This window comes from Castor canadensis, chromosome 9 (genome assembly GCF_047511655.1).
Source record: "Castor canadensis chromosome 9, mCasCan1.hap1v2, whole genome shotgun sequence".
Classification (NCBI taxonomy): Eukaryota; Metazoa; Chordata; class Mammalia; order Rodentia; family Castoridae; genus Castor; species Castor canadensis.
Window position 1 is genome coordinate 27,592,672 of NC_133394.1, and position 12,847 is coordinate 27,605,518.

Genomic DNA, 12,847 nt, shown 5'->3' on the forward strand with positions numbered 1-12,847 from the left:
ACAGAGAGCATCTGGTCATAAAAAGCATGCCAAGTATTATGTGTCAAGGTTACATCAGCACAGGGAAGCACAGTCAAAATTAACTTTGTTATGTCTCCTTTAAAACAGGAACAGAGAAGCAGGAGAAGCACACAGTCAGCATAACTTTCTTATTTACATCTGAAGGACACGAAGCCATCTGGGAACCTTGAATACTGTTTTTCTGGATATCTGGCTTTCTCACAAGGCCAGATACCAACTCACACAGGCAAGGTCCCATTGTTGGCTCTGACAGACCCTGTCTTAGGGCACAAAGCAAGCCTCAGCAAATATAAGAAAATAGAAATAATACCATGCATTCTATCTGATCACAATGCAAAAAAACTAGAAATAAACAACAAAAACAACAGTAAAAAACATGCAAACAATTGGAAGCTGAACAACACATTGCTCAATGATCAATGGGTCATTGATGATATAAAAGAGGAAATTAAAAGGTTTCTGGAAGCTAATGAAAATGAAAACATGACCTACCAGAATCTATGGGAGACAGCAAAGGCTGTCCTAAGAGGAAAGTTTATAGCCATAATTGCATATATTAAAAGGTCAGAAAGATCTCAAATCAATGACCTAATGCTTCATCTCAAACCCCTAGAAAAACAAGAACAAGAAAATCCCAAAACAAGCAGGAGAGAAATAATAAAAATAAAGGCTAAAATCAATGAAATAAAAACAAAAAAAATACAAAGAATCAATGAAACAAAAAGCTGGTTCTTTAAAAAAATAAATAAGATTCACAGACCCCTGGCAAACCTGACTAAAATGAGGAAAGAAAAAACCCAAATCAGTAAAATCAGAAATGCAAAAGGGGAGATAACAACAAACACCACAGAAATCCAGGAAATCATCAGAGTCTACCTTGAGAATCTATGTTCTAATAAATTTGAAAATCTTGAAAAAATGGACATATTTCTAGATACGACCATCCAAAACTGAACCAAGAGTATATTAATTACCTGAAGAGATCTACAACATAAAATGAAATTGAAGCAGCAATAGTCTCCCAAAAAAGAGAAGTCCATGACCTGATAGATTCTCTGCTGTATTCTATCAGACCTTTAAAGAACTAATACCAACCCTCCTTAAACTGTTCCACAAAATAGAAAGGGAAGGAACACTACCTAACTCATTTTATGAAGCCAATATTACTCTCATCCTAAAACCAAAGACACATCCAAAAAGGAGAATTATAAGCCAATTTCCTTTATGAACATTGATGCAAAAATCCTCAATAAAATAATCACAAAGCGAATTCAACAACACATCAGAAAGATCATCCACCATGACCAAGTTGGCTTCATCCCAGGGATGCAGGGGTGGTTCAACATATGCAAATCTATAAATGAAATACAGCACACTAATAGAAGCAAAGACAAAAACCACTTGATCATCTCAATAGATGCAGAAAAAGCCTTCAACAAGATCCAACACCACCTCATGATAAAAGCTCTAAGAAAACTAGGAATAGAAGGAAAGTACCTCAACATTGTAAAGGCTATATATGACAAACCTACAGCCAACATCCTACTTAACGGTAAAAAATTGAAACTATTTCCCCTAAAATCAGGAATGAGACAAGGCTGCCCACTCTCCCCACTCCTATTCAACACAGTACTGGAATTCCTAGCCAGAGCAATTAGGCAAGAAGAAGAAATAAAAGGAATACAAATAGGTAAAGAAACTGTCAAAATATCCCTATTTGCGGATGATATGATCCTATACTTTAAAACCCAAAAAACCCTATACAAAAACTCCTAGTCACCATAAACAGCTACAGCAAGGTGGCAGGATACAAAATCAACTTTAAAAAAAATTAGCTTTTCTATACACCAACAACAGACAAACTGAGAAGGAATAAATGAAAATAATTCCATTCACAATAAAATTAAATACCAGGAGTAAACCTAACAAAGGATGTGAATGACCTCTACAAGGAGAACTACAAACCCCTGAAGAAAGAGATTGAAGAAGACTACAGAAGATGGAAAGAACTCCCGTGCTCATGGATTGGTAGAATCAACATAGTAAAAATGGCTATACTACCAAGAGCAGTCTACGTGTTTGATGCAATTCCCCTCAAAATCCCAATGACATTCATCACAGAGATTGAAAAATCTACTCTAAAGTTCATTTGGAAACAAAAGAGACCGTGAATACCCAAGGCAATACTCAGCAAAAAGAGCAATGCAGGAGGTATCACAATACCTTACCTCAAACTATATTACAAAGCAATAGCAATAAAAACAGCATGGTACTGACACAAAAACACACATGAAGACCAGTGGAACAGAATAGAGGACAGAGATATGAATCTACACAACTATACTCACCTTATTTTTGACAAAGGTACCAAAAATATACTATGGAGAAATGACAGCCTCTTCAACAAATGTTGCTGGGAAAAGTGGTTATCCATCAGCAAGAAACTGAAACTAGATCCATGTTTATCACCCTATACTAGTATCAACTCAAAATAGATCAAGGACCTAATATCAGACCCGAAATTCTGAAGTTAGTACAGGAAGGAGCAGGAAACACTCTGGAAGCAATAGTTAAAGGCAAGGACTTCCTCAGTAGAACCCCAGCAGCCCAGCAACTAAGAGAAAGAATGGATAAATGGAGCTTCATAAAATTAAAAAGCTTCTACACAACAGAGAAATGGTCTCTAAGCTGAAGAGACCACCCACCGAGTGGGAGAAAAATATCTGCCAGCTACACATCAGACAAAGGACGGATAACCAGAATATACAAGGAGCTCGAAAAACTAAACTCTCCCAAAATCAATGATCCAATAAAGAAATGGGCAACTGAACTAAACAGAACTTTGTCAAAAGAAGAAATTCAAATGGCCAAAAAACACACAAAAAAATGCTTACCATCTCTAGCCATTAAGGAAATAAAAATCAAAACCACACTAAGATTCCACCTCACCCCTGTTAGAATAGCCATCATCAAAAACACCAACAACAACAGGTGTTGGTAAGGATGTGGGGAAAAAGGAACCCTTGTACACTGATGGTAGGAATGCAAGCTAGTGCAATCACTGGAAAAAAATTTGGAGGCTTTGTAAAAATCTAAACATAGATCTGCCATATGATCCAGCAATTCCACTCCTGGGGATATACCGAAAGGAATGCGACTCAGGTTACTCCAGAGGCACTTGCACACCCATGTTTATTTCAGCACTATTCACAATAGTCAAGCTATGGAAACAGCCAAGCTGCCTCACTACTGACAAATGGATCAAGAAAATATGGTAGTTATACACAATGGAATTGTACTCAGCCATGAAGAAGAATGAAATCTCATCATTTGCAGGTAAATGGATGGAACTAGAGAACACCATTCTGAGTGAGGTCAACCAAGCTCAGAAGACCAAAAATCGTATGTTCTCCCTCATATGAGGACTTTAGATCTAGGGCAAATGCAGCAATGTGGTTGGACTTGGATCACATGACAAGGGGAGAGCACATACAGGAGATATAGGAATAGGTAGAAAACCCAAAACATGAAAGCGTTTGATGTCCCCACTCCAGAGGAACTAATACAGAAACCTTAAAGTGACAGAGGTCAATATGAGAAGGGGATGAGGAACCAGTGTGAAGATCAGTTAGAGATGAATCAACTTGGGTTGTAACACATTTGCACATGGAAGCAATGCTAGGAATCTCTCTGTATTAGTTGTCCTTAACTCAACTAGCAAAAACGCTTTGTCTTCCTTATTATGCTTATGTCTTCTCTTCAACAAAATTAGAGATAAAGGCAGAACAGGTTCTGCCTGGAAACCAGGGGGGGTTTGGGGGGAAGAGGGTGAGGACAGTGGAGAAGTGACCCAAACAATGTATGCACATGTGAATAAATGAATAAAATAAATAAATAAAACACCAAAGAATCACTGTTATCATTCCTTGATCTATTTGTTTTAAAATCTCAAAAGACCCCAAGACTGAGGAAAGTGTCATTCTTTGCTATAGTTTCTATCAGACTTTTTCAGCACTGGAGTTTGAACTCGGGACCTTACACTTGCTAGGCAGACATTCTTACCACCTGAGCCACTCCACCAGCCCTGTTTTGTGATAGTGTTTTCAAGATAGGGTCTCAGGGCAGGTTTCAAACTGAGATCTCCCTGATCTCTGCGTTCTGAGTGTGTAGGATTATAGGTGTGAGCTACCAGCACCTGGCTTTAAAAAACATTTTATATCAATTTTTATAGTTTTTTTTTTCTGTCATAGGTCAGTTTCCACAGCTCAAAGAAATATATTTCCTTATAAACATTAAGTGTGTGTACTGATGTGTGTGTCCATTTAATCAACATTAAAAATTAAACATAAACCTTTTTCTCAGTCTAATATCACATATCAGTGCCTCTGTACAAAGGGGTTGTTATTTGTTATTAAAATTATGCTATTTTGAGTTGTATTTAACTCAAGTAAAAAAAAGCATTTAAAATGAGAATAGGTTGGTAGATATTTAAATTTCTCTGCAAACTTATCTTAAAATCTAAGCTTTGGCAGATGTCCAAGAACATCTGACAAATGCTTATCTTTCCTCTAGAACATTCTTTCAACTGTTATAACTCAATGAAGCTGCTCCAGTATAACACATTCCTGTAGTTATTTGCAAAATTACATTTCCTACTGAGTAAAAGTGTGGTTTCTCATCCTACAGGAACAAAATTCCAAACTTGGAGACCTTTGCTTTTCAAGTTATATGTGTACATTTTTATGACATGAAAAATAAATAAGGGTAGATGCAGCTAAAAACATTTTCTACATTTTATAAGGTATTTGCAAAAAGAAAGAAAGAGAATAATGGAGAATGGAGGTTGGGAAGGGAAAAGGTAGGGGATTCTTCCCCACAATGAAGGTTATGGTCCAGGTTTGGCTGATTTTATTGAACTCAGTTTTCCAAGATCATGTTATTTGGTAAACCCACCCTGCTGCCAGACCATACAAATGAAATTTTAGATATAAAAAGAAAAGCTGAAAAATATATGGTTAGGCTCAAAAGCAAGAGAAACATAGCTTGGGCCAAAAGAACTTGAGCAGGACCCGCAGTTCTCAGGTAGGCAGCAGCCAGCAGGGAGGTTAGCTCCTTGGTACAAAAGTCAGTTAAGGGGTGGCAGATTGGCTCAGGCAGTAAGTGCCTGCCTAGCAAGTATGAAACCCTGAGTTCAAACCCCAGTGCCACACACACACACACACACAAAAAAAAAGTCCAAAAGTTGATCAAAAGTCTCCCACAAAAAGTGAGGAGCAGAAGGATGGGCTGCTTGAAACCAGCCCCTGACAACTTTTTTGATAAAATAAAAACAGAATCAAAACTGCTGGGAGGAAAAAATAGGAAAGGTCACAAATAATTAATATACTCAATAAAAGGGATCATCTTAAAAATCGTAAGCTAACTCTACAAATAAATCTATGCCAATAACTCTGAAAACTTAAATGGAAAGATTTTGAGAATTATATAAGCAAATACAATCAAATCAAAAAGAAATTGAAAGGCTGTATTTAACAATAACCAACAAAAAAAAATGAGATGGGAATTAGTTGTACCCATCAAAGACACTGGATCAGATGGTTGTACAGATGAGAGTTACTAAATCTTCAAGGGAAAGGTGATTCTTACCTTTTATTTTTATTTATTTTTTGTTTTTTAAATTATTGTTGTGCTGGGGATACATTGTGACATTTATCAAATTTCTTACAATATATCAACTGAATTCACCCTCTCCAGATTCTTATCTTTTATAGTTTCAGAGAGCAGAAAAATGGGGAAAAGTCAGCCATTAAAAAGGGATGCTATAGATGACTCACACTTATAAACACAGACGTAAGTATCATAAACAAATTATTAGCCTATTCAAATTTAGTAGTATATGAATAGGAATAAAATATAATGGCAAGATAGGATTCATCCCAGGAATGCAAAGATTTCAGTATCAAAACTTCCATCTGTATAATGAACTGCATTAAAGGTTAAAAGAGAAAAACAGCAACTTATCATCTCAGTAGATACTAAATAAATGACTTAAAAAGCATTAAAAATTTTACCACTCATTTGTGATCAAAACTCTTAAGAAAAAAAAAAACTAAAAACTTGATAGCAAACCAAGAATCAGAGAAAACATCTTAACTCTATAACCAGTCTTTACCAAAACTTCAGAGCAAATGTTATACATGATGTGACCAATAAACTTTATTTATTTATTTATTTTGGTGGTACTGGAGTTTGAACTCAGGGCCTCATACTTGTTAAGCAGGCGCTCTACCACTTGAGCCACTCCACCACCCCTAAACTCCTTTTCCTTAACTCAGGAAATACAAGAACTCCATTATTCTACTCCACACAGCCCTGAACAGACTTATTAATTTAATAAAGTAAGGTAACAATAAATAACGTATGTAAGGAATAGAGAGCCAGGTGCTGTTGGCTCACGCCTGTAATCCTAGCTACTCAAGAGGCAGAGATCAGGAGGATCATGATTTGAAGTCAGCCTAGGCAAATAGTTGTCAAGGCCTTATCTTGAAAAACTCTTCACAAATATAGGGCTGGTGGAGTGGCTCAAGGTGGAGGCCCTGAGCTCAAGCCCCAGTACCATATTTTAAAAAAAAAAATACTGGACTTATTTGCGTTCAAGATGGTTACTCATATTTAAAATCCAAGAGACTCTTCCTGTAAACCTGATTCTAAATTTCAAGTGGAAACACCAAGGACCCAAATAGTCAAAACAAATTCAGAAATTTAGAGACCACAAGGGAGCACTTGGGCCACCATTCAGTAAGACTTACATAAAGCACCATGCAACCAAGGCAGTGTGGCATTAGCTCAGGACAGACATAGGGAGTCTTGAAACAGAACCTCACATATGTGAACGTGACATTTCAGTGGAAACTTACTGGAACTAGACTAACATGGTTCTGAGAGAATGGAGGAAAAGTGTACATAATTAGACTCTGATCTGCACAAAAAAAACATCCAGGTTATTTGGCTATGATTTGACTAACTGATTTGAATGCCAGGAGAACTCCAGGCCACTCTGGTCTCTTATTTCCTGATAGCTTCATCTCTTAGCCCTCTATCCTCACGCTGTGTTGAGAATCCCATATCAGGAAAACTGCACATATTTACTGAAATAATACACAACCATGAAGTAAAAAAGTTGACTGATCACCTTTATACCTAAAACTAACTACTGGCTTTCTTCCTCCATGTAAATTTCCTGATTTAGCAGATAGATAAAAGGCTGTTTAGAATTATTTGAAAAATAACATACGCAGTTTCTCAAAGGACACATGAATGAATGACTAATAAATACCCTGAATTAAAAACTTCTACATATAAATTCATAAGAACAGAGCCATAAATACAGAAGACTTAACTTTTAGTATATGTTAAACTTGTTATGAAATTAAATATTTTATATGAGTAATAATAATGTTGAATAGTTCTAATTTGGATACTTCCTTTCTCCTAGGCTAATAGCTCTTTTTACTAAATATAACATTTAGTTTTTAGCTGGTTAACCAAAAAATATAGGCGAATTCAACCACAAAAGCAATTTTAACATTTTGATAAAATACAAATTATCATTATAACTATTTAATTTTGACTTAGTTGATGTTTTGTTTTGACTAAATTGATATTTTTACATTGCTATAAGACACAGTAAAAATAGAGTTCACAAATTCTAGTTTGTATGACACAAAGATAGATGATAATTCAAATTCAATTCTCAGGCAAAGGAGACTCATATTTAATTACTATGTCAGATACCTTTGTTAAGAAGATATCTGACTGAAAGGGGGATAGAACTTTTGGAATGGGGTCTTGTTTGTTTGTCTGTGGTGGTAGTGGGGTTTGAACTCAGGGTCTTGCCCTTGCTAGAATGCTGATTTCCCTCATTTCACAATGTCCCTGTATGTTTCTACCACAGCCTAGAAAAGTTACCAGCTAAGGGTTAAATCATAGCCCAAGAGAAAAACTGAGGAACTTTCGTTAACTGAGTAAATTACTGATTTCAATCAAACACTGGATATTTAATTTTGAATCAGTAAGCTGGTATCCTATTTTCCTATCAAATACCAACTAAATGTCATTTCAAATGCTTGTCTTGCAATGAAACTGGAGCAAGAGGAATAACTGAAATACCCTGTGGGAGCTTTGAGTTCAAATTTCTGGTCTGGGATAAACTACCTTTAAAACCAAATAATGACAGAATGTAATTCTTGGCTAAACATGGAGACATTTCAACAAAATGTGTCTTAAAATAAACAACTATATTAAAAATAAAACATCTGAGGTTAAAAGGGAAAAGGCCACGAAAGAAAAATTCTCTAGTACCTTCATATGGAAAAATCACTTGGGAAAATTCTGAAAAAAAGTCACAAACTCTGGTTAGGACAGGATTTTTCCAGTACTGAGTATATTTTTCACTTAAAACTCCACTTGAGGTGACCTATATTTCTTTTAGAAATTACCTTTTGATTTCCACAAAGTCATAAATATAAGGAATCCCTGGGTGAGAGGAGATCATAAAATGATGAAAACAGATCACCAGATGGTCACAAGCAGGATATGAAGGTAGTAAGAAAAAGCCCTAACGAGTGAAGAAGGTCTCACTATCTTTGTAGAGGTTCAACAATATCACTTACTTGTGCTGTGTTTCTGTGGAGTCCCAGGTCTTCTGTGTCTGGTTTGTGACCTCACTGTGGGCTTATATGATGAGTAAGTGATGGTCACTAACCAATGAGACACAAGGAGACTTCCTTCCACCTAACATCTTCCTTCATTTCTTAGCTGAAATGTGCACAACCAACAGTTTGACCTGCAAGGACTTCTGTTTTTTCTTGGCATTTTATAAGCACTCTGTGTGTAAATAATCCAACATATTTGCAGCCAGGGCAAAGTCACAGTTACAGGTGCCTACATGTGCCAATTGCTATGTGTGTGTGCCTATTGTAAGTCCCACACCTGGAGAAGGAGAGGACACGAGTCCAGTCAAGTCTTCTTGTTAGGCATGTCTTCAGATAGGCACAGGGCTTGTCTTCTTCCTCACCAAAAGCCACTTCATACAGGCTCACCTGCTCTGTCTTCTTCACCACAGTGTCACAATATTCACTTTATTTGTTTGCCTGTGGTCCCTGTCATAGAACATATGCTCCACAAAGGACAGGCTTCCTTGTTTTCTATACCACTGCCCCCTACTCAGAGGGCTATCCAGCATGTCCTTTCAACAAGGACTCTTTAAATTTGCATGCTGCTGGCATATTTTGCTTACACACATTTCTCAGAAGAGCCATTTTGTTTAAAATTAATCTGGAGTGGGACAGTCAGACACACCTTGTTGATAATCTGCAAATAAATTAGTAACATATCTATTTGCTTTAGAAAGTTATGCTTTTACTCCTTACTGCAGGAATGAATTCCAGCTATCAGATGGAACAGATGGAGTCTGCAGATTCTGCGTGAAGCATTTTAGTGACAGGCTGGCTGTGCACTTCCAGAAACATCACAGTCATAGGCAGTCATACCAATTTATCATGTGACATTTTCTATTTCTAAAGTACTTAGATAAATGTGTTTAGAACCTTTTTATGAGCGTAAATGGAAATGAATACGTTACTTTGTAAAAAGTTTAAGAAGACACAGCGCAACCCTTTGTCCACTTACCAAAAGAAGTTACCTGTAAATCAAAATCAAGCGCAAATGGAGCAGGAATGGGAGAGGGGAGCTATATAAAACCAACATACTGTATTTAACAACTTTCACCAGCTTTTATTTATTTCTTTATTTTGGGGGGTACTCAGGGCTTTGCACTTGCAAGGCAGGCACTTTACTAGTTCACCTTTCACCAACTTTTAAGTTGTTTTTTTTTTTTAATCTTTGTGTCCTCACCTCAATCTTTTATTTATTTATTTTTTAAGCCAGAGTCTCACTATGTAGCCCACACTAGCCTTGAACCAGCAATCATCCTGCTTCAGCCTCCCAAGTGCTGGGATTATAGGAGTATACTACCATGTCCAGCACACCAATCACTTGTAAACCCGTTTTAGAGACCACTAGACAGAGACATAGGGGAATTACCCAGGGTTTTCGATGCAACAAGTAAGATGAAAGCCTAGGCCTTCTGAAGATAGAATGCTGTCTGTCTATAATAAAAGACTGCTTCAGTTTTAAAAAATGTTAACGATGTCTCTCTGTCTCTCTCTTACTCAGGACTCAGGGTCTCACTATGTAGGCAGGCCAGCCTCAAATTCAGATTCTCTTGCTTCAACCTCCCCAGTGCTGAGATTACAGGTATGTACAACCACACCATGCTGCTTTTCTCACCTTTTTTTTTTTTTTTTACATTTACTCACATGTGTATACATTATTTGGGCCACCTCTTCCCCCATACACACTGCTTCCAGGCAGAACCTGGTCCATCCTCTTGTTTTCCAATTTTGTTGAAAAGAAAACATAAGAGATGGTAAGAAAGATAGCATTTTTGCTAGTTTGAGATAAGGATAGCTATACAGAGAGACTCCTAGTATTGCTTACATGCACAAATGTGTTCTACCCCGAATTGATTCATCTCTACCAGACCTCTTTACTACTTCCTACTTCCATAGTGGCCTCTGCTAGTTTAAGATTATTTTATCACTCCTCTACAGTAAGCACATCAACCACATTCAAGTTTTAGGTTTCCTTTCCTTTCCCTACTCCTCCCATGCACGCACTCCCCTTAGTGTGTGACCCATGTCCAATAATATTTGTTTTGGGTCTATAATCCACATATGATGAAGAACATATGATTTTGGGCCTTCTGAGCCTGGCTAACTTCGCTTAAGATGATGTTCTCCAGTTGCATCCATTTACTTGCAAATGACAAAATTTCATTCTTCTTTGTAGCTGAGTAAAATTCCATTGTGCATAAATACCACATTTTCATGATCCATTCATCAATAGTGGGGCATCTTGGCTGTTTCCATAACTTGGCTATTGTGAATAACACTGCAATAAACATGGGTGTGCAGGTGCCTCTGGAGTAACCTGTGTCACATTCCTTTGGGTATATCCCCAGGAGTGGGATTGCTGGATCATATGGCAGTTCTATGTTTAGATTTTTAAGAAGTCTCCAAATGTTTTTCCAGAGTGGTTGCACCAGCTTGCATTCCCACCAGCAGTGGATTAGGGTTCCTTTTTCCCCACATCCTTGCCGACACCTGTTGGTGGTGGTGTTTTGATGATGGCTATTCTAACAGGAGTGAGGTGGAATCTTAGTGTGGTTTTGATTTGCATTTCCTTTATGGCCAGAGATGGTGAGCATTTTTTCCTGTGATTTTTGGTCATTTGAATTTCTTCTTTTGAGAAAGTTCCGTTTAGTTCACTTCTTTATTGGTTCATTGATTTTGGGGGAGTTTAATTTTTTAAGCTCCCTGTATATTCTGGTTATCTGTCCTTTGTCTGATGTATAGCTGGAAAATATTTTCTTCCACTCTGTGGGTGGTCACTTCAATTTAGAGACCATATCTTTTGTTGCACAGAAGCTCTTTAATTTTATGAAGTCCCATTTGTCCATTCTTTCTCTTAGTTGCTGGGCTGCTGGGGTTCTATTGAGGAAGTCCTTGCCTATACCTATTGCTCCCAGAATATTCCCTGCTCTTTCCTGTACTAACTTCAGAGTTTTGGGTGTGATATTAAGGTCCTTGATCCATTTTGAGTTGATACTAGTACAGGGTGATATGCATGGATCTAGTTTCAGTTTCTTGCAGATGGATAACCACTTTTCCCAGCAACATTTGTTGAAGAGGCTGTCATTTCTCCATTGCATATTTTTGGCACCTTTGTCAAAAATAAGGTGGGCATAGCTGTGTGGATTCATATCCGGGTCCTCTATTCTTTTCCACTGGTCTTCATGTCTATTTTTGTGTCAATACCATGCTGTTTTTATTACTATGGCTTTGTAATATAGTTTGAAGTTAGGTATTGTGATATCTCTAGCATTGCTCTTTTTGCTGAGTATTGCCTTGCTATTTGCAGTCTCTTGTGTTTCCAAATGAACTTTAGGGTAGATGTTTCAATCTCTGATGAATGTCATTGGGATTTTGATGGGAATTTCGTTATAAATTGCTTTTGTTGCTTTTCTCACTTTCTGTAACAAATTTCTACTTTGCACCCATTCTGTTGGCTAGAAAAAAAGAAAGTAACAAATCTTTGATTGTGGCAGAGGAGCTATTTGATTGTGAGTCATCCATTAACACAGTGTCTTCTCATGTGTGGCCCTCAGGTCAGTCGCCCTCTGCTCCTCGGGAAACATCCCCATTCTGCCACTTTCTGGCTCAGATATTTAGTTTAATCACTTCTAATGCTACTTAAAATCCACCCACCCAACTCTCAACACACCATTTCCTCTCTGTGCTCCTGCAATTTCCCCAGGCACACAAAAGCGTCGCAGGACCCCTCTGCTCTCAGGAACCAGAATTCCCTTCCTCTCCCATCTGTTATCCTAGCCCAGGTGGAGATGCTGTAAATTCTACTATTCTACTACCAACTGTGAATTTTTGGTCAAGTTACTTAACCCCTCTGTGCCTCAGTTCCTTGTCCTTAGATGGAATTTATTCAACCATAAATATAGATTGTACCTAATCATAAATTTACCAGGTACTGTTCTGGATACTAACATTACAGCGTGAACCCAACCAGACAAAGACCAATCTTTGTAGAACAGACTAATACTACAAATAACTCCCATGTACAACTTTTAGAGGATTAAATGAGCACCTGGACTTGTGCTTTAGGAGGTGCCTGGTGCACCACTAGACAT

The 12,847-nt window shown here is 37.4% G+C and overlaps 1 protein-coding gene across 1 annotated transcript in view; it reads right to left on the minus strand.

Annotated features, from left to right (window-relative positions):
- The window catches only part of Hpgds (hematopoietic prostaglandin D synthase), a 53,066-nt gene extending 44,221 nt beyond the window's left edge, over nt 1-8,845 (minus strand). The window contains exon 1 of the mRNA XM_074041378.1: nt 8,694-8,845. The gene's annotated coding sequence lies outside the window, so the exon portion shown is untranslated. The remainder of the gene's footprint in view (nt 1-8,693) is intronic.
- Between the last annotated feature and the right edge of the window lie 4,002 nt (nt 8,846-12,847).